The sequence below is a fragment of the Rhyacophila brunnea genome, unplaced genomic scaffold (assembly GCF_057557595.1).
Source record: "Rhyacophila brunnea isolate RB1 unplaced genomic scaffold, BYU_Rbru_1.0 scaffold_11, whole genome shotgun sequence".
Taxonomy (NCBI): domain Eukaryota; kingdom Metazoa; phylum Arthropoda; class Insecta; order Trichoptera; family Rhyacophilidae; genus Rhyacophila; species Rhyacophila brunnea.
In genome coordinates, this window is record NW_028232763.1 from 16,949,581 (window position 1) to 16,974,053 (window position 24,473).

At 31.4% G+C, this 24,473-nt stretch overlaps 1 protein-coding gene across 7 annotated transcripts in view; it reads left to right on the forward strand.

Moving 5' to 3' along the window:
* LOC147078430 (CUGBP Elav-like family member 1) overlaps positions 1-24,473 on the forward strand; it is an 807,474-nt gene that overhangs the window by 178,309 nt on the left and 604,692 nt on the right. For all 7 annotated transcript variants that reach the window (XM_085959510.1, XM_085959523.1, XM_085959480.1 and 4 more), the window contains one exon: positions 5,667-5,699. The gene's annotated coding sequence lies outside the window, so the exon portion shown is untranslated. The remainder of the gene's footprint in view (positions 1-5,666; positions 5,700-24,473) is intronic.

Genomic DNA, 24,473 nt, shown 5'->3' on the forward strand with positions numbered 1-24,473 from the left:
AACAAACATTTTCGATCATGAACCTCAATAAAAATTATTTACGATCAAATATCTCCGATGCTTATTTACAAGCAGTTTTACAAAAATAACACGTGAATTTGAAAAAATGTTGAAAAATGTAACAACACTTTCATTCTTCTCATTAATTTTTTTGTAATGTTTATTTTTCGTGATAATAAATAGTGTATATCTAAAAATGGTATTTTACTTGCGGCCCGCCGTTCATTTTGAATTCTTGAATTTGGCCCACCATCCAAAAAGTTTGCCCCCCTCTGCCATAGACGATGTGCTATACGGCGACCGTAATCATCGACTTATTGAAATCCTTATTTGGCGATAACTTAATTTAGAGAAATGTACTTCTCAATTAGCTTCCTAGATTGTGAGATTTATCATCTCTGGATTATTTTCTATGGAGCTATGCTGCCCCCATAAGCAAAAACACAGCTAATGGGAAAAAATGAAAAATTAAAGTAAGTATGAGGTGACATACTAGATAAAATTCTGAACATAATTGCATAACAAAATAAACTGCAAATCATTTTTTTTCATATAGCATCATAATGTGTTCATTACTTTTGCAAAAATGTTAGGCTTTTTGATGCAACAAAACAGTAAATAATGATTCATAAACAAAAACACAGCACATCTATCGATTTGCTGTGTTTTTTGCTTAAAAACGCTGGCCTACTGTTTTCTTGTTTATGATTCTAGAATTTTTACATAAACGTAATACCGCATGTAACTGGTAATAATGAGATAACCTCAAATTAATCATTCACTAACTTCATATTGCCCTACATTTTTAATGATATTTTAAGACTCAAAGGTGATTAAGTTCGAAATTGGACTAAGAATCGTGAAAAAAAGATTCTCAACCTTTTTTTGGAGAGTATGCAATTGGATAAACTTGATCAAAATGCTGCAAAATCCAATGAAATTATAATGGCAAATAAAATATTAATGACCAGTTAATCACTTTTTAATTACCACATTTAAATATCATGTTAATTATATCTAATGGCCAACTACTGAAAACGCTCCAGCCCGTTGTTAGCACTAAATGAGATTTATTAATTTTAATCTTAATCTATCATAAAACACATTTCTAACTAACTAGTCTTATTAAATTAATGATATTTGTACTTATGTCTCTGAACATTTGATATTTAAAAATAATGCAAAAGGAAATTCATCAATATTCCTTTTTTCCAATGCGAGCCGCATGGCTGCTTCTAAGTTTAAATTTGTCAACTGGCTTCGATATTTGTTTTTTATGAAGTGCATTTCACTGAATAATCTTTCACAGTATACAGTAGTAGGAAAAATTGACAATATTAACTCATGTAGTGATGACACTGCGACAAGCGCGTTTGGCGCGACTGGCCATTAGATATAATTAACATGATATTTAAATGTAGTAATTAAATATTAATTAACAGGTCAGCAATTTATGGATCATTTTTGAGCGTGGAAAGAAATTTAAGACAAGTCATGTGTAATCAACCAATTTCATAATTTTAAAAATACATTTTTGAAATATTATCATACCACTAGTGTAGACCCTACATGAAGGACATGATGATTGTCAAAGCCGTCAGAGGCAATTCATTTAAAATACAAAACTTCGTTTGATATCGCTTCTGCGTAGCACGATATGAGGTTTTTGAATAAAACTTCTCTCCTTAATATACCAAAACCTCAAGTGTACGTTGCACCATGTGGAGTAACAAAGGAAAATAAGAAATGCATAATTCAAAAATAAGGAAGAGTATTGCCTACAATTAATAGGATGACGTTTTGGGAGTCTTCCCACCAAAACTGACGAATTTTTGTATATTTAAAAATATATATTGTCATTCCAATAAAATTTAATAAATAAAATACCATTACATTAAAAAATAAGTATTTAATTTTTCAAAAATATCCATTACAATTTCAATTATAAGCAAAAAAACATATTTACTGTTTTTTTCCTTATGAAACTGACATTATTCCATTCAAAATCATAAATACAAAGACAATAGTGAAGTTTTATAATCAATATTTTTGTAATTTTGCCATTTTTATGTAATCAAAATATCAATTTTTAAATAATCTATTATAAACCGAAACATTTATTAAAATTGATTAACTTTTAATGAAGCAGCAATGAAAAACATGATAACCTCTCTTTTCTCAAAATTGACCTTTTCCCATTAGCTGTGTTTTTGCTTATGGGGGCAGTATGTAAAGTCAATGGTTTATTGTGATTAACCAGTATTGTATTGACGCCATGGAAGTCAACATTCTTTAGCCAGCAGTGTTCGAAAAAGTGGACCAAAGTTGGACGTCCAGAATGCGGTTTACCAATAACTACTGCGGTGGCCATATTATGCCCTAAATCATTTTTAAACGTTAATGCCACGTAATTATCTTAGGGTAAAAAAAATGATTATAACTTATTTTTCGTATTATTTCTCACAATTTCAAGTTTTATTGGGCTTAAAAAATACCCTTTACTTACATATTGTAATGAATTGTCAATATTTTTAATGAAAAATGAATATAATAAAATTACGGCTTAAATCAACTACACAAATCCTGCAAAGTGAATAACTAAAGGTTCGTTAAGTTGCATAAAATGGATGAAACGTTGATTGATCACAGGGCGCGTCAAATAAACGAAACATACGAGAGTATTTTATTACCGCAGATAACAAAGCGCTGAAAACTCGAAAATATCCACTCGTGTTATTTTGGCATTAATGCAATAAATATACCGCTTACTTATCGTATAAACATATATAACCATCATCATCATGGGCACGATAACCCGGTGTGGGTCCTGGCCTCCTCCAACAGCTCCCTCCACCTGTCCCTATCCAGTGTGGCCGCTTTCCAATTTGGTACCCCCAGAATACGGCAGTCACTGGCAGCTCCATCTAATCAGCGAATCTTTGGCCTCCCTCTTCTTCCACGTCTTATTGGATTGCTGGACATCACTCTCTTTGCCGGTTCATTGTCATTCATACGGTGCACATGACCTAGCCATCGCATTTTCCCAATCTTAATTGATTGAACTGCGCTGCAATCTTCGTACAGCTCGCAGAGCTCAGCATTATATCTTCTCCTCCAATTGGTGCCATCCCTGATCGGTCCATATATACGGCGGAGAATTTTTCTTTCAAAGATGTTCAGGGCTCGTTCATATATAACCAAAACATTTTTTTAAATTTAGATCACTTTATACTGAAAAAACGATAAAACTTGTCGACTGATTTACTGATTGAAAAAAAGATACTCATAAATGGTTCACTCGAAAAGACAGAGAACTAAGTAGTATAGGTATTATTATTTTATCTGTGATAAAATATTATGTCTATAGATTAGTGGTTTTCAATTTTTTCAAAATTAATCAATTAATAGGATGGATGAGTTCTGTTGTTTTCCATGCGGTTTCTCAAACCTTGGAATCAAAGTCAACACAGTTTCCAATACTTCCAATACTTGGAATCCATCATTGTATCGTGTTTATTATTATTGTCGGAAATTAGTATTTTGTTTCAATCAGCTTGCGGTGCCACTGGATATTCATAGTCATAGTGCGCTATTTGAAAACAACTGCATACTATTGATTTACAATACAGGATAGATTTTTAGCTAAATATCAAAATGCCTGACGTATCGTGGGGCAATAGGAGCCGTTCATTGATCAACCTATGTGGTAGGTGGTATGCAGCCAGTAAAGGTGAAATGGAAAAACTTAGAGTAGCAATGCGTGATATAAAAATGTTCATGCTGGGCGTGGTGCGTAAGAAAAAAACAATAATAATCGGATACGAGGATGAAAAATGGTATGTAATATAAATAATCTCTAATTGATAATCGGCAGGTCAAATAAAATACACATAGCTCAAAAAGGTTCACAAAATCACTGTGCAAATCTAATTGTACCAAAGAGATATAAAATCTTAGATTGTTGGATCGATGATATAATTGAGTTCTGAAGACGTAGACGCATAGTACACACATGATATGAAGAGTGAAATCAGCTACGAGATGCCTTCTACCAGCAGCAATGCGTTTATACTGGCTGATTTTGGTGAAAATATTGTATGATTTATAATTTTTAAAGTGATTGGTAAGTCACATTATGCCACATGACAACATAGTCATTATTATTTCATAAATCCTGGTAGGTACATATTTTTGAAATAATATTGATTTTATTTTTCTATTGTTTTAATTTTAAACCTATTACTATGTGATTTTTAATTTGATCTATACGGTGTCATTATTATTTTATTTGTTTTCAAATCTGTGAGTATAATACCGACTATATACTGTTTATTGAAGTAGTTGACTGATGATACTACTAGATATTTATGGATAATGGGAATGACTTGAGTGGAATAATCACCCTACTGCATAAAGATAGTTTTAAGAAAATTGAGTTTAAAGTCTGAAATTACAAACTAAAAGAGGATTCTATATTAGTGATTGTAGCGTCGTCGACTATTATAATAATGTATTTGAGGGAATAATAATCAAGGTATTGATACTACTAAAAAGAGTAAAAATGCAAAATTCTGTATATACTATACGTTCTGAATTACATAATATTATATTATGATTATTGTTAACATAAAACTATTTTCCCGATACCGCTCCCAATGGGAGCAAATATTGTGTCATCTGGGACTTACTATTTAATATTACTAACCTACTCGTAAAAGTGAGAGAATATTTTCATTTATCATTATTATTAATTATTTATACCTATATATTTAAATTATTGAAATTTACATTGCCCACTCTATACATAAACTATGTCACCAAATGTTACAATAATTATTTTGAAAACCTGTTATCTTTTATTACCTGTGGGTCTATTCTATGCTTATCGACCGCTAAAGTGATAAAGTGAAAAATATTATCAAACTTAGGGTAGGTTTGTATCAAAATATTAGCACTTATTGTAACAATTACACGAAGCCGGTTTTTATTGTTGCAATAAGTGCTATATTTTAACAGCACCTATCTTGCTGCTGTTAAAATATCGCACTTATTGCAACAATAAAAACCGGCTTCGTGTAATTGTTACAATAAGTGCTAATATTTTGATACAAACCTATCCTAAGTTTGATACTATTTATCAATTTAGTGTTCGATAAGTATAGAATAGACCCACTGGAATACATATTATTTTATACTATAAACTAACATCTCAAAATACTATTTTCGATTTTAATATGATAATAATATTCAATATAAATAATAATATTATTCAAAGATTAGTATTTTTAGACCCTTTCATTGCCTAGACTATTTTATTGAGATAATTCAATTCTGTTTTTATATTTAATAATGTATGATTAGTTAATAGAATGTGAATAGTATGTAGGTACTGAATTATTTGCCACATTCTAAATGTAGGTTATTGAACTTATAGGCCAGATTGCTTTCTTGGATAAACATCAACGAAAGAGTGTGTTTTTTATTTATAATCTCCATGGCTGCAATGTTATTTTGCCAAGAGCATTCATTGATTACTTCTTATTTCCCACGGGCTACCTATTCTGTTTGTTAAAGTGCTTTCGAAACTTTTTTCCGACATTTATAAATCATAACCGGACTTTTTGGCGTTCTTATAGTTCACTCTAAAATTTATTTCTCTCTTTCAGGAGGAGTTCCGGTCTGAAAACTGGCGAATTTTGGTAAGTGATAAAATATTTCATAACGTAATAAATGTATCAAAATAAATGATTTGGTTATTTTTACTTCAAGCGATTGACCTACTTTACTTCAAATATTGCTAATATTATGTTGTCGTATTATAATTTAACATATTACTATAATAATACCCATTAAATTAATAATAATATACTTAATACCTACGTATGTACTTCATCTGTTATATTCCTCCCACATATTATATTATGGTGAATAGTTACAAGATTACTCGTATTTCTCTCAATCCAGCACCACGTCTCACCAAGCCCCTCTTACCATACCATACGTCCTGTATCATGTTGATCGCCTATGTAGTATCGTTGATAATAATATTCAAAGCTAACTTAATTGTTATGATATATTTATAACTAACGAAAAATGTTTAATATGAGCTTAAAATACATTTCCAATACAAGTAATGTATTATAGTAACGTTTTTATCAATATAGTAGTTTTTTAATGTATTATTTTACTGTATTCTTTTCTATGAATGATGTATGACAAACCTTTCATTGAGTTTAATAAAGAAAAATATATAATTTATACACGTTATCTATCAGATATTAAATTTTAGTTGCAGAGAACTACTAAAATTCTTTTACTAGTACTGGTTACTGTGGGTTAATAACACTTTTGTATGCTGTTAATTCCGATAAGGAAAAAAGAATCAACCCTCAATTTATTTTAATGGTTTTTCGTTAATAAATTTTAAAATCATTGACAGATTGAACAAAATCATTAAGCACCATACACTCAATGTATGTACATATTTCTTATTGTAATATTGAACCGAACCCCTACAAAAAACTTTTTATACCTCCTGTCTAATTTGTTCTGTGAGGGTTAATCCCTTTTGGCTAAACAAACTCGATATTATTAAAATATGATTTCAGTTAATCATAAGGTTTATTGTAGTATTGGTTTATATGTAAACAGTATTATTTAATCATTTACATAATCATGATTTTTTGCATGTATTATCTTTATGACAAAGACACACTATCATATTATTTTGATATAATGTTTAAAATCAAGCATTAGTACTATGTATGTATTAACAAATCTAGTTATGCCTGTAAATCTTGGAATGCAGTGGTGTTGCCGAATACCTTAAATGTTTTGGATAGAACAGAACACAGCTACAAACCGGAAAATCCAAAAAAAATCTAAAACTTATTTAAAATGCGTTCCATAATAACTTTCGGATATATTCTTTCATCATTAGCCGGAGAACAACTCAAGATGACAACCATTTAATGTAGGCACACATTGCTTTCGTAATCGATCACATCATTTAATGTTTAATATTATTTAATTTAACAGTGGCATCTGTGAATAAAAACTACAACTATTTTATCAGCACACTTTCCCCACTGCAGAAAACTGCAAGTTTGTAAATAAAATTTCATTTACACAAAAAAATATAAATAATGATACAGTTTGTTGCTGAAAGGAAACACTGTGTAATTAAGAATAATATTATGAAGGTTAATTGGAGCGACCGATGAAGGAGCTTACTGAAGGCAGTTTCCACTCTCGCCTGATAAAAACAGAGGGCTATGAAAGGTGGAGAGTATTAGTCACTGGTCAGCCATGAGGAAACGACCAAAAAGAATCAATTATAATGTTGGTTTAAATGTAAAAGTTTATATGACCTTTTAATAACTTTATGGTACGCTAAAATTCACATGAGGATAATAGGAGCACGAAATTGGCAGTCACTCATTTTACATTTTTTTTTTTTGTTAAATTTTCGTCGTAAAAATTATAACGTACAGTTCAACACTTGCTTAAATACACCAGTTTTTTAATGATCCTCCAGGGTGTACGGGTACAATAAATTAAAATATTTGAAGCCATTATCACCCTCCCTGCAAAGTCTGTACTCGTATTTTAAGGGCAGCCTGGTAGTGTGCTGTAAGGTACAATTTTGCAACTCTGTTATCGGTCCTGTATGGTTCAGTGAACATGTTATCTGAACTGAGAGTAAAAGACTGCCGCTACCCACCTTACAAACACCCCATGCACAGCACTGCGTTTTAATTATTATCAATATTTTTTGCATGGCTTAAGTTTTTATAGAAAATTAAACTCGTTAAGTTCGTATAAAAATACATTACGGTTTTCAAACGATTTTCTAACAAATACTCTGAGATTGTTATTTATTTTTACTTATTACGAAATACAATGTCTGCCTAGTTGGTTCAGGATTTTGACTCATGCTGCTATTTATATAAAATATTTTTTCAAATGATATATATTATATTCATCATAAATATTATTGAGATAAACACCAAATTATAATCTTCTTCTAAATTCTCTAGTACGTCAAAGACATGCGACATAGAAATGTGTTTTAAAGTGTGGTATTTTTATTATTTGCATATTTTCAAATTCAAATTTTATCTATTTTTACATATAGTGAACATTACAAATTATTAATTGAAGACTTTCAGAACATGACATTTAGAAATAAAGAAATATTATTAAAACAGTATTATATAAAACTTATTAAAAGTAGAAAAGTGTAAATACAAAAAAATATATATATAAATTAGATTCAAGGAAGTACACCGAATGAGCTAAGCAGACCCTATTTTAAGAATTTTTAAGCAACGACCACCTATACTGATCCTCACGCAGGTGGCATATGTCAATATCCGAAGTGATTTGGTTGAACAGAGTTATTTCCATCCCAATTGGCATTACCAATGGCAGGTTAGTTCTGCACCTTGGGAGAACAAAATACTGATGCTCCCGATTTCAAAAATAGTTATCAGGGACGTACAGGTCGATACTACCAAGAATGACAGAGTTCTCATTTTCACCGCGTATAAGTCGAAAAAAATACGTGGCCAAATATAAATATCGTCTAGGGTTTTAGCTACAGTATATAAGCATACCTAAGACGAAGCCAGTTGGATAAAGCCACGGATAGTATTCATACAACCTCAAGTAAAGGAGTCTAAAAAAATTCTTTTGAGTTCGCTCCACCATAAAGTAATGTTTCAACTAATGCGGGGCCCAAACAATCGACTCACTCTCAAGCCAGCTTCTAACTAAGGAGTTAGAGAGAATTTTTAATACCGTAACATCCGTAAAGACCCGGGAAGTACACAACACGAAGCCCAATATTTAGCACCTTTTTGCAAATGACAGGCATTTGACTATATTATTGTAAGCCTACTATTATTATAACACCAATTGAAAACTGTGAGTATACGATTATAAATCCTCCAAGAGTCAATCATTTGGACAGGTCGATTTAGTCAGATAATTCATAATATCAGATGTAGCGTGGGTAGGTAATGTCTCATATTATTTATCAATTATTACTACCAGACTAACATAGTGGGTTTGTTTTATTTAGACATTTACGAAGACCTCCCAGCAATCTCTCGATGTTTTGAGAAATCTGCCAGGAAGTTGACGGACGGTGATGCTTCCATAAAATACGATGTGTGGTATCGTAGTTCAGCAGATATTTTCCACGTGTGCATCCCAGAATATTCTTCGTTTTTATTGGCAAATTTATCGGAACTGTTTTTTATACTTTTTATGAGATTTTTGAGGGTTTTTCATACGATACTTATGAGTACTATATAATTATAGGCTTCGCGACATGCAGTTTTTCTGCTGTAAATTCGATCCCATGTTATGTAATTATTTGGTTTAGCTTCGGTATGTAATTTAATGTTTTGCTGTAGCCATATTCTTCTATTTTTGTATTTTATATGATCTTGGTAACGGAGAAAATCTACTTTCAGGTATTTTAGAGTCCATAAAGAAATATCTTTGAACATAAATTTGCAAATTTGAATTAATAGAACAGTTTGAAATCAATAAAGAATTATCCAAAAATAACAATAAGGTAATACATGGAAACCTCGCTATCAACGCATTGCCTTTAATAAATTAAGCACGAAATTCACATAAATAGTAATATAAAGTTGATTACACCTACTTACGTACCTAAGTACCTACCTAACATGGGCCAATTGTATTATTTATAATGGAAATGCCGTAGACCTTCAACTATTAGAACGACTCAGATTCTCGGAAACAATTCATAATGGCTTGCATGAACGTAAATAATTACGGTTTCCATGCAAGTATATATTGGTCCAGTGGTGGCGAACATACGGCACGCGAGATGATTTTTCATGGCACGCGTTTGAAAAGAAAAAATACCTATATTGATAATAAATGACAGATCGCATTGTATAAAAAATAGCAGGCACTCTTCAAGAATAAGCATTACGTTTAATGTAAATGTATATTTGCATAGGTTGATTCTTAGGCTTTATTATCGCATTAACCTCACCAGGCAGCGAGGAAAGCCACGCTGCAAACCTCTGGTTTTGAGCGCGAAAGAATGCTTCATCTGATTTCATTTCTACCCACAAAAATGGCTGGACCAAATAAGAACAGAAAAACTTGGAGAAGCTAGTACCTAGTAGTAATTCTGACAGACCATTTCAAATTTGGTAGACAGAAGTGATGACGTAATTGAAGAAGTGATAAAGCTATATATGCGTGCTATGTTCTGTGAGTGGTATCTAGAGCATCATCAGTTTTAATAGTATTTTTAAAAACTATTTTTTCTTCATGAAAAACTACTCGACACGTCAGACAGTTGAAAAATAATATTCAGGAATTGTTGCACGCGTACGTAAAAAGGTTCGCCTACACTGTATTAGTCTTTAATACGTTGGTATATAGGTATTTTAATATTTTGGAAAGTAAATTATTTGTTTTTAATTTAATAAGGTTTCCAAGTAAATAAGTATTATTCTTAGTATAGAGAGATCATTTCATCTCATTCTTTGAGTTTTATACTTAGGCGTAGACAAGTCATCTATTTTTGTAGTCTTGATAATGGTTTACAACCGAAATAGCAATTGACTTAAAAATGCGCCCTATTGAATTTAATATAATTTATAATGGAATTCTACAACATACATAACGTGAAAATATCTCATGTATACTATTATACCCACTAGAAAAAAATGAATAAGTTTAACCTGTAACCAGCGGATTCGCGCAAATGATTTTTTTCTACTGTATATACATGAGATATTTTCAAATTATGTATTTTAAATAAAGTTATTTAGAAAATTACATTCTCAAATATTTGAATTATTCTTTGAATAAATGAAATTGAATTCTACAAATAAAATGCTGAAACAATTAACAAAATTGCACATCGTTTCCTCTTTTGAAAATATTAGACACTTTCATACACAATACTTATAAAATCTACTAACCGAAATAAGTGGCATTACTATAATATAACAGTCGTATTAAATTAGTATTCATTTGAAGCGTAATTATATGAAAACAGGAGAAACAATTTCCCGAAATCAGCATAATTAGCTCTTTTTCCGCTCGATACACAGAAGTGTGCGTTTGAAGTGTTTCGTACTCACTCGGCAGAGGTGAGTGTTTAATATTTAACGGAAATGGCCACCTTTACACATTCACTTGGGGCCGCATATGCATAATGCTCGCTGGAGGGTCTTTATCAAGGCTGTGAATACCGAAGGCTTCGAGGTGTCATTTGCATAAATCTTAGAAGCGAAACTGAGAATGTTTTAACAGTACCTAATACACCTACTGGTATCACTAGCGATTAACCTTATAAATACACGTCGATGAAATAATTCAAATGAACTTTGCGTTGGATTCACTGGGGCCGTTACGGTTTCATGATTGTGTAAATCTTGGTGTCTGATTAAATATACAATTTAATATAATCATAAAATAGAATTATACGGGTATATCTATGTAATTGAAGAGGCAACATCATAAAAATGACAACTCGACTCGACTCACTTTTTAAAGTTCGAATTAGTTGAAAAACCAATGTTTTTCTTAACACTATAAAAACCTATAGTGGAATAAATTTTTAATTAATATTTCAGGAAAATTTTCTCTATACCTTCCAAACTCATCACTAAGTTCTTGTTTTTGCGGCATAGAAAGGATTAAATGTATATTCACTTGGCAATAAAATGAATTTAATGTCAATCATTATCAAACGCAATGATCGAATAGTTAAAATTCTGGGTTGCTCCTAAGAAATCATCGGTGTTTAAATTGAAAAGTTATCCGCTATTTTTTGGAGGCATTTGAATTGTTATTAATAGATTGAGTAGTTATTAGAAATTATTTGAAAGGAATTCAATTGGGTCGATAGCGTAGTGAATAATATAATTTGCTGTCTTCACCCATCTAAAATTGTCTTTTGATGTTGGGGGCTGCAACTCACTTGGTTATTATAAAATGGGGTGGTCATTTAAAAAGTTTTGTAACCTGAATCAAAAAAAAAATAAGTACGTTTTATTTACTATAAAAAAATTAATTAACTAATAAAAGTGCCATATTTCATATTGAATAATTATTGATCCATCACGCATTAGGTATATACTTAAAATAAATTTGATCTTCATCTCTTTCATGTTTTTTTTCTAAGTAAGCTTGTAAAACAAATCGCAGTATAATACATTTTTATCTAGAACTATTATAATTGCTAGCAAATCACCAATGCTTTAAACATTGATTTACTTATGGATGTTATGAATCTAAGAGAATCTCTATCTATCTTCGTTCGTATGCACTCTACCTTTCCCTATTTTGAGATTAGAATATAATATCAAACTTATCTATCATTAATGAAAATATGACCGAGGTCTTTCTGCATACGTTGGTAGCCATAAGATCTCTTGGCGTATTGACTCGACTTACAATCTGCTTCTTGCTAATATAATAATGCTCACCGTACGGGGTACACCATATAAATACGTCACACATCTCGAAAGAAAACTGAATAAAACCATCACAAGTATTTTTTTATTTTAACTCCAGAATCAAATAATTATATTTGGACCATATGGTCAGAGAACATTAGTACGTAACGAATATGTAGATATACGTGTTACATATTAATATCTCACGGCAGCGGGTGCAAGGACTTGCGGCATTATGAATAATCGCTATAACACTACTAACTGTGGTCTATGGGGAAATTAATGACAGATCCTGTACCGTGCGAAAGCTTTTTTTGTCGAATGGCCGAGCTTCGCCAGTCATACACGTGTAGATACTAGTGAGCTATTTATTGAGGAATAAAATTCAATTATCAAGATTTTTTTGATATTATGTAAGTAATGTACGATATGAAAACATAAATACTATCCATGAGGTAAAAAGTGTAATAAAGATATTATGGGTACTTATATAAAATATGATTAAAATTAATAACCCTCACAATTCAAGCTATAAATAAAGCTTTCATGCCAAAATGTTTTCATAATATTATGAAACTGAGGTGATATTGTAAATTCCAATAAATAAGCGTCTATAATTTGTAATTTGGAATCAAGGTATTGGTTTGATTGTGATACCTGCACTTGGTTATATTTATGATAATACAAAAGATTTGTGAACATAGTGTTTTAATTTAATCAAAAGAAGTTTTTTGATCATTATTTGGGTATCCTCATTCCATGGAAATTTACTTTGCTTTATAATACACAGTATTAAAATACAATAAATGTTATAAATTATTAGTAGCACGCATGGCCAATGCGACAATGATAACTATGATTATTTGTGAATACGATTAAAAATATAACAAAACCCCGTTTGCTTAGTTAGTGTTTGGATGGTCCATTCGTGTATGGCGAACAATAAAAATTCTGAAAAAATAAGGGTTAAATTATAACCGTAACAAACATCTGTTGTGTATACTTACGGTGAAAATATTATTGCCCAATTAATTTCAGAGGGTGTTTTTAATGTTTCTTTAACATTTTGGGTGAGATATCCATTTTAAATGAAACTTACGCAAATTATGGGTAGATACTTATGTTATTTTAAGTTAAAGTATACATGAGTATAATAACTGCAAGTTGTGTTATTTAAAGTTATCGTATGCCAAGGCCATAACAAAAGGTTTTGGATACGTGGTATGAGACAAGTATATACGGGAGAGAACTATTTGAAAAAGAGATCCTGGCATAAAACAAAAATATTAGCGTATTTAAGAACGTGGTTTCATGAGAGCACAGCCTTATTGTTTACATTAAAGATTTCAAAATAATTAATTATCGTCATTATGAGTATTAACCCTAAGGCAGGCCGCGCACTTGGCAGGCTACAATAAGAGGCAGCCAATTCTTGCAGCCAGTTGTAGCAGCTAGCTTGTATAACTCCCGGAAAAAAAGTTATTTGTCGCATTGGGGCATGTACATAAAATAAAATTTTATATGTTTGAATTTGTTTAGCCATTTTACAAATTGTGTAATATATCCCAGAGTTATTTTCGACATTCCACTTCTCTAAGCAAACTCGTATGTATCAAAAATGTATCAAAAAACATCATACAATTTGTCACATAACACGAGAAACGCATGGCTGCCACGACAAGTGCGTGAAGATTGAGACAGTCACAAACATTTTACCCTGCGACTGCCTACGCAATCGGCATGTTTGAACTGGCTCCCGCAGCCGATGATATTCACCTGCATAGTGCGTTCGCTTGAATACATTTTAATACAACTTTAAAGATCACGATGCTTATCGCAGCCGGGCTGTCTAGTGCGCGGCCAACCTTATAGAGTAGATGCCAATAATTGAAGTAAATACACAACTTGAAAATAACAATTTATTTAGGTAGATCTTAAGATAAGGCACTTTACTATTATTATGAATCTTATAATATATATTCAACTATATTATTATATATTTTTATATTAAGTAATTATTTTGGGGATATCAAAAAAGTTCATGAAAAAAATACTGATTGTCTATCATTTAAATAGACAAATACGGAAAAACAAAAATTGATATTTTTTATTCAACTCGAATTTTATTAATCAAAAAATAATTTGAAAATAGTTAATACAAAATGGACGTTGTTGTTTTATTTTGACATGCCTCATGGCTGTGACATGAATATAAATGATTTCAATTTTGTTTCGTTTCAAGAATTATTCCGAGACAGTTGAAATCTCATCACGAATCTAAACAAAATTCGTCCGCAGTGCTCAAATAAAATTTAAGCGAGAGATTCGCCGGATTCGTTTCCCTTTTAGGGAGAATCTTAGCCAGTTTTCTCCCCAGGCGTCATAACTTAATTAAATTCAAACTCAAACGCCACGTTTTCTTATTAATTTCATTGAATTCGGACGGCTTTGTTCTTCGCGGAACGAGTGTGTGACGGTTTGTCGCTCTGTCAGCCCCTAATTTGATTTGGCCATGTCGAAAATTTCCAAGCCGCGAGAAACTTCCGCTCGAGCGATTTCGCCGCTACTCTCAGCGTTCGCAAAATTTACTTTTCGAACATTTTTAAATCTATCGACAATGAAGTTAAGATTTCTACGTCAACATTGGTTGGCCCTCATCTCTGCGATATTCTTTTGTCTCGATTTTTTTTTTGCTTATTATGTTTTCGTTGTAAAACATTTGCTCTTCTCCTGTAATATGTTTGAATAAAAAAAATGGCAGTTTTCGCTTTGAAAATTTTATTTTATTATTTTCATAGCGTTAAACATTTCGCTTTGTTTTTGATTTCAATCACATTTTTTTTTCTTTCATAATGGGCTTTTCAAAACCTGTTTCAATCAATTCATGGATATTTGAATGGTTTTGCTTTTATAGATTTGAAAATTTCTATGGCTTTATCGGAAAAGGTATTTTCAAAACAGACTGCATACATCTATCTACAGAAATTTTATTAGCATCATAATATATTTTTTTTACGTATTTAAACTTTATAAGCATGACTCTTGACTTGATTCTATCTGACTTCAGCTATATATAAAGATATCTTACTATCTGCCATAGTCATATTTATAACATTCTCTGGGTCATTATTCAATCAAAGATCAACGGTGAAAGTGGTAGTAACGTATCATTATGTCGAGTATTTTATACTTCGATTATTAGTGCATATCTAGTAGCTGATGAGGAATGTATTGTGCTGGGTAACACATATTGGTCTATTGAAGATGCAATGTTCCAATTCATTGGACAGACGCTTGAAATGCATCTTGATCTGTAGGCTTAGGCCGAAAATCTGGCAAATGACCAATAACATGGAAATTGTATTAGGCTTATTTTAGCAGAGCATGATGCTATGCGGTATTTTTGGATGCTTTCTATGGAGACCCGCATATCGTACATTCCATCAAATTGGGTAGTCTTATATGGCTGGGTCATGTATATAAGATGGATAAGTTACGAGGGTGGGTCAATAATTCCTTAGAAAAAAGCATTAAAACAGTTTTTATTTTTGTATTTTTGTTTTTTTTCTCAACATAATCTCTTTGGAGCTCAATACACTTGGTTAGACGTTTCTCAATATTTTTTAAACCGTCAGAAAAATAAGTTTTCGGAAGGTCCTCAAAATAAGCATTTGTCCGATCGATGACTTCTTCATTTGAAAAAAAACGTTGTCCACTTAGCCATTTTTTTAAGTTTGGGAAAAGGAAAAAGTCACTGGGGGCTAAATCTGGCGAAAACGGTGGGTGGTCGACCAATTCGAACTTCAATTCTTCAATTTAAGCCATTGATCGTAAACATGTCTGAACACGGGCATTGTCCTGATGAAAGAGGATTTTTTTCCTGTCCCAAAATACAGTAGACATAACCTTACCAGCTGATTTTACGGTTTTCGCCTTCTTTGGACATGGTTTGCCTTCGCAATCCACTGCTTTGACTGTTCTTTCGTCTCGGGAGTATAGTGGTGTATCCATGTTTCATCTACAGTCACAAAGCGACGAAAAAATTCATCCGGATTGCGTTGCATGAGCGACAATAGGGCTTTAGAGGCCACCACCCTATTGCGTTTATTGTCGACTGTGAGCAAACGCGGCACCCATCTTGCAGAAATATTTTTCATGCCCAATTTGTCATGTAAAATAGAAATGATGCTACCTTTTGAGATCCCTGTAACCTCAATTATCTCACTCAACTTCAATCTTCGGTCACTTACCACCATATCGTGGATTTTATTGATCATTTCTGGTGTAGTCACCTCTACAGGACGTCCTGAGCGTGGTTTATCCTTTGTTGATGTACGACCACGTTTAAATTCATTTAACCAGTTATAAATAGTTGCAAGTGAAGGAGCAGATATGCCGTGAACTAAATCCAACTCATTTTTTTTTTCCTTTGCTGTTAACCCTTTTATATTAAAATGTTTAATAACAGCTCTAAACTCAATTTTCCCCATTTTCCATTTTTCCATTTTCCACAAGCAATTTTTTTTTTTAAATGTACGAGAAACATACAACAACCCGACCAATCTGATTGAAACTTCGCAACATACTGAATCGGTAGTGCCGCTGCATGAAAACAAACCGCTTACAGTACTAGTCGCGCCACCTGTCGGCTTTTCTAAGGACTTATTGACCCACCCTCGTATATATGGAAAAGAAACTGACATTTGGGAAACCGGAAGGTAAACAATTAAAACTTGGTTGAAATTGTACTAGATGGAGTCGAGTGGACCTTGGACGACATTAACTGGGGAACTTTGTTGTATTTGAACAAACTTGTTTGGATGATAAATGACAGATGCCTGCAAATATCAACGCTCACGTGGAGTTTTAGTTCCGAAAAGAAGAAGAAAATATCTGTTGATAAAGCATTATATCGCTCTCATAGTGGTTGATCTCGGATTAAGAATAGCCTAAAATTCGGGTTTATCAATAATATTAATAAGAGTATATTTTATCGGCAATAACAGGTCACTGTAATGGCATTTAGAAGACTTGTAGTGACGTACCTATCATGGCAGCAACGCTTGCTAGAGGCGTGTTCAAATAATGTATCAGCTCTTCTTTTAGATGCTACTCCTTTTCTTCATCGCAATAAACCAAAAGTTTACTGATAATAATTCTAACATCACTCCTGATCGTTTTAGACATATTTTTATTATAAAAAGTTTCAAATTACGTAAATTGACAGATCCATACAACGTGGAAGTGTAATTTTAAATCACTTGAAATATATAATATATAATATTAATAATAAAAAAAAAAAAACTAAAGTGGAGAGGATTGTTAGTTCACAGTTTTAACACGTGGACAAGAAAATCTTGTTCGACAGTTGTAACAAATTCAGTTAAAACACACACAAATAAATAATAGTAAAATTAAAAAATACGATTAATCTTGATAATGTAGACTGCTTCTAACAACTGTGATATTTAATTTTAAAAGTTTTTTGAAAATAAATCCAGGTACAATGTGAAAATTGTTTCACGAACTCTTTTGTAAGGCATTTTTTTATAATAATATTATTTAGATGCTGAGAATCGTTTCTTAACAAATAAGTGCGTATTTCTAGTCAGTTCAGCAAGTCTTACTATTTTTTCATAGTCTTTCGTTATTGTTTGCTCACCTAGAGCGGTGGCAGTTAATCATAAAAGACAATGAAAACAATTGCCCGCAAGAAGCGAACGGACATCCAAGATATATATCATGTTGCCAACAATGAGAGGCATCTACAGTCTCCTCCAGCCCTTCCACCTCGAGACAGCAAGTTCTTCTGTTAGATTTACGCGTCGCAAATGAGAGGTTGAGGGTTTCCCTGTCGCGGTTTTCAAGATTTCGCCCCGCGTACAATTTGCTTCAGTTTCAGACAGAATCCTCAGCGATGACAAAATGGGTATTTAATTAAATTATGTTATTAATTATCTTCCACAACAAAATAAATCAAGGTATAATTTTAATTATAAAAATAATTGTTCAGAAATTTAATGATATCATGATTAAATTTGACTAATCATTGCCTAGCACCGTCGTGTTATAAATATAATTAATTACCTCAATTTAATTACAAAGCCGACCACCTTGGCAACATTGGTAATACCTCAGAGCGCGTATATATCAGATTTAATTCGCATAATTCATAGGCAGATCAATAGCTCAGGGGTTAGAGCAGTCATTTGGATAATGAAAAGATGTATGGTTCCAGTCTCACTTGGCCTAAATTTTTTCTGTGATTTTTTTAAATGTATGTTTTTTAAGGTATTTCAAAATTAAGTATTTTTTTTATTCAATATTGAATGCACACAATATTAATTAATTATACGGAATTAGTTTTATTGAAAATACACATCTTCCTTATAAATATATAAAAATTCTAGATTCAATATTGAACCATATTTATCCGATAATATAGAATGATTTGTTGTTCAGTAGCATAATGAATAGGTACACCATCTTTTTTCTTTATTTGATTATTCTAATATATAGATTTCTTTGGCTATCATTAATTGTTATGTGTGTTAAATAAACGTATTTTATTAGCTCGTATTCTTGTTTGTCCGGTACAGATTTTTTCTTGTTTGTCCAAGATTTGAATTGGACGATTGAAGATTTTTAACTAACTTCCTGACTAGCTAGACATTTGAAACTTTTGAAGTATATCAGAACACGACGACAATGCATTCTTTTAATACTTTTAACCATTTTTAAGCAGACTTGAATTCATTTTCAGTTGATTCTGTTTTGTATGGAAAGTCATTATTATTGGTTGCTAAGTGGGTCCTAGCAACTAAATTATTGGGTATGCTTTTCAAATACCGCTAAAATACTCTTTAGAATGTAACAAATTAAAAAATAAATACATAAAGTTCACAGATTTAATAGATATGATTTTTCTCATTTTTCTCAAAACTACCTAAAATCGTTTTAGGAGCTTTTGAAACTAGGCGCTACAAATGTCATTTCGACATTTCTAGCTAGTCGGAAAATTAATTGAAAGATTTGTACTGGACAAACAACCACCGGACAAACAAGAATACGAGCTAATAAAAACGTTGTAAAACTAAACTTTAGTGTGTATGCTTTTATTTTCCTATAAAATTAAATCTGAATATTGTTGATTTTTCCGCTTTTAAATCTGTTTTCAATAGGTTAAAAGCCATCATGCTGGTTTTGTGTATTAACCCTAAGAACGTAATATACGTATAATATATTATTAATTGTTACTTTTAATAGCTGTAAGAATTTTTACGTTTCAGTTAATAATATTTTATTGTGTGATATTTTAATTATTACTTAGAAAATATTTTTATTCGTATGGTGAAAATTGTGATGATTTATCCTTGCCTAATTATTGTGATTGTAATTATGGGTACAAACTTATTGGCTAATTATAAAAAATCAGTGTCCTAATATCGACTTCTAACTGTACTCTGTTTATTTATAATGACTTTATATGCCATCGCGTGTTATTATTTGATGTGTGAGTTGATTGAAATGTACGGAAACCGAAACTTGTTGATAGATTTCTCGAACGAGATAATGTCGACCCTCCGGCTTGTTTGCAGCGTCGGATTGTACGGATACACTAACGCTCTTATACACAATTTCCATTAGATACGTCATAAATAGTGTGAATTTAAATTTTGCTTACACATGGTAACTAGAGTATAAATTTGCCTCTCAGTCTTGGTGTATATGTAATTAATTGATAGTTACGCCATGGCTACCTGAAATAGATTTATCATGTGTTTTACAAACATGTCCTACTAAATATTTTAAATCCAAGATGGCGACCATCCCCAGACATTGGTAAGAATAATCTTTCACAAACATTCTACGATTTTTTAGTTAGTCTTTATATACAATAAACAATAAGCAAAATGTCATTCCATAATTCGAGTGCTTAAAGTCAAACAACGTTATTTACAAAAAAGTTTGTGTTAAATGTTTTTTTTTAGATAACGTTATTTTACATTTCCGGCTACATTATAGTCAAACAACGTTGTCAAGCTTTTCTAATTTCTTCTTAAATCGTCAGTGAAGTTTAACGTTAACTACATAAGTTACCCTTGTTTTCATATTTTTTTAAAAACCATTCCTATAAATTTTAACAGCATCATAAGCAAGATAAATGTACAATACACAATAAATTATATGAACATTGGGTTTTAAATAAACATTTCCCTTGTTGAGTTACAAGAATCTAAAATAAAGATTTTTGGCTCTCCTGTAAAGTTGCATTTTTGTAGATAGTGTTGTTTGACAGTAAGCCCTCGAATTCTAGTTATCAGTTAGGAGTTAAAACAATTTTTTTTTTGAACATGTATAATGGATTTTAAGCGAAAATAAAGAACTTGTTGGACGCTAAGTCTAATAATAATCTCTAAGATTTGTAAGTAAGGTGTATATAATTATGGTATTCTCTCTGTCAGCTTAGATGTCTATCTATGGCAATTATTATGTATTTACTTATATCATTGACTTACGTATATCACCAATTGACGTATATTGCATTACTTGTCTGCATTGATTTACTGACAATTAACTACAATTATTGGTCACTAGTTCTTCACTGCCATGTATTTCCGGAAGACGTGATGACTTGGTATGTGCACAGTGTGGTCATTTATTTTCCTTTGCATACCACTGCTTGCTTTTGACTAGGGATTGTCCACTCATCGAGCTATATGTCTGGCTCAATGCCATTACTCATGGCGTGTGTACCTTTTCCTATAAATTGGTTTATTTTGTGGTCTTTTAATATTACGTTCAATATGCAAATTAAGAAATTTATTGTAATATGGTTAATAATATTAGACGTATATACCAGTGGCGTGCGATGACTTTTATTTTCAGGGATTTTGTTGAAAAAAATACAAATGGTATACCTACTTATTGCTGCACATTAAACTACATAATATCATATTATGTAGTATGTATTGTATAACAAATTGAATCTCAACGGGCGGCCGATAATTTATTATGGTGTATCCAGTTGCAGTGTGGAAGCCATGATATATTCTAAAAATATTTACTTAATTTTACTAATATAGAATCGTTATAAATTAAGTCAAATTAGCTGTACGAATGCATAATCAATACCTACATAATATTATTATGACATAGCACTTTACCAAATATTTCTGGGGGTGCGCTGCATCTATGGACGGCACGCCACTAGTATGTACTTATGTGATAAATTTAATGAACTACCCATTTGAAAATTCTTCCAACGTGTTCTTTGATAATATTGTACACTTCTGCGTCGTTCGCCATATAACGGGGCTATTGTTTCCTCCCGAGTTTCCGACGCGGGCTGGTGCCTGTACGCCGCCTGCCGTGTCTTCGTCACTTCCGGTCGCTACCCAGCTTCCAATTTATCCTTCTGAAATCTCCACCACTAAAATCTTTTTGAAATATTATTCTTTATTAATTATCAAGGCCATTCCATTCTAGTAGTGACTGTGAGATAATCATGAATATTATTGTGAATTAGTAGATTTTGCAAGCTAAAATGATAAATAATTAAATACCTAATTATTTTACTACACTACATTAAATTTAATCATCACTATTTTTAGCATTTCAATAGCATTTAAAACATTTCTAAAAAGCGTAGAATCAACGTTTAAAAATTCCCTGTCCTGCATAACAATAATTATCTACATATTATTATACTCTTCAACATTTTATAGAAATATTATATTCACTTTAAATCAGTGCTTCTCAAACTGTAATGCACTTGCTACTGGTTGTATACAAAAGAATTGAAGGGGTACGCAGTTAAAGTATTTTTCATAAAAATATTAAAATTGGTTTATTTATTTATAGTACGTGTACTATGTACGATGTTCTTCTTATGTGCTACAAAAAGAATGTATAGTACGCATCTAAGCCTAAATATAATAATTTTATATTTCCGTAAGAATTTTGTCCGAAATTGAATAAGTAGGTACTATGAAAAAAATCATATTCCATTGATTTGGAAAAATATCCCTTACATCTTTGCCTAACTATATTTCGTGAATCTGAATAAAGGAAAAAATTCAAAGTGGGGTAGATACCTTGATAAAATCTATTTGTCCAAGGGATTTCTTTATAGAATCTTCTATGCTTGAAAAACCTAAAGCAATATTTCATTTAAATTCGATAAAATATTATAATAAGTATGAATTATTGGTCCGTATTATCATTAAAATAGGTATGTGGAATAAATACTGCAGATTCAAATTTATTATATTTATAATATTAATACTTTTGACCGAAGGTTCTTGATGGAATTTGAATTTAAATTCTAATGGATTCAAGCTCTGTACTATTCCATTTAAGTCGTTTAGGTTTTTTACTTCAGCTATTCATAATTAATTGTTTATTGTAGTTTTTGTTGTAATTTCTGACTAAATAGGTAGGTAATGGAGTTTTTACCTACTGTATTGTATTGATTTACTATATAAGGTAGAGTTAAGGGTGTTCGTTGTCAGTGTGTATTTGCTTTTGGGTGAGTGTACACTGATGCCGAAAGGCGAAACCCGGGTCGCAAAAAACGACTTAAATGGAATAGTACAGAGCTTGAATCCATTAGAATTTTTATTATATTTAATACAATATCTTTCTATCAATAATTGACAGTTAACACCATTAAAACGATCACTGTTTTATTGGCAAAAATAATTAAATACAAATATTTACAATACAGCAAAATCCATTAATGATTAGTTAATTTATTTAAACAGATAAAACATTAAATATATTATATTTCTAGCTAGAATAATGATTGTAATATCTGTAAAATACAAATAAAGCATTGAAAATATAACGTCGTTGTGATTAAAATGTTGACATCATTTTTTATTCTATGTCATTATTATCATCAGTCAGCATCAATTCACCGCTGGATGAAAACCTGTCTGAGCTGATTCCCTTTTTTCAAATGTGTGCGCTGCGCAGCCACGTAGTCCCTCATAACTTTAATATTCTTTTAATTCAGTGGCCTCTTAGTTTACCTACCAGATGTTTGCTATATTATCTTGTGTACCTAACACTGGGTGATAAAATTTACATTTTTACCTATGAAGTCTTATAATATGTATGGATAGACAAGATTTTATACAATTTATTTATTTATAAATTATATTTAAAAATAGATTTTTTTAAAATACAATTAAGTAGGTAGCGACAGAAAGTAAACATTTCCGGTGAAAATAGGTACTTGAAAAAGAAAATGTCGGAACTTCTTTTTAATTATACAATTTACAGCCCAACCAATTATTCTATCATATCTGTTGTTTTCCATTCTACTTTGGCTTCCTTTCTTTTGTGGATAGATTACTTTGTACGTCAACTCTTTGTTATCTCTAAGACTTTCAGCCGAGTGACATGAAGTCGAAATGAAATTGTTTTCCTGTCCCGTTTTTTGGGACATTTCCCCAGTCCTTCATACCTTACTTTGAATTTTGTTTTTCGCCTTGTTGTTTCACTTGAAGCAACAATGCTGTTTTGGTTACGTCTTTGTATGGAGCAACCCTTCTCAGGGTAGGCAACGCAATAAGATATTGTAAATTTTGATAACAGCTCTCATCGTAAAATATATTATTTCGAATAAAAGTCAAGCAATTTTTTTATAATGTTATTTTAAAACTTCTTAACTTTGAATGATTTTTATTTTTATATATCAAATACATTACGAGGTAGGAACTTGAATACTTTTTTATTCACTTGTACATTTAATCACAATGTTTGACACAAAAAGGATTATATTAACCTCCACAAAGTAGAGGTTGTATTAACAGATTTTTGTTGTTACGAGAAATGGACCTAAATCACTTTTTCAATCTATTAGATCCACACACACTGTAAACAACGTGTAAATTTTTCGGACCAGAATTCAATTTAGTCGGGACCCACTACATTATAAACTACATATTTCTTTTACTAATTTAGAGACTTTTCAATATTCACGCGCTACAGTAGGGTAGT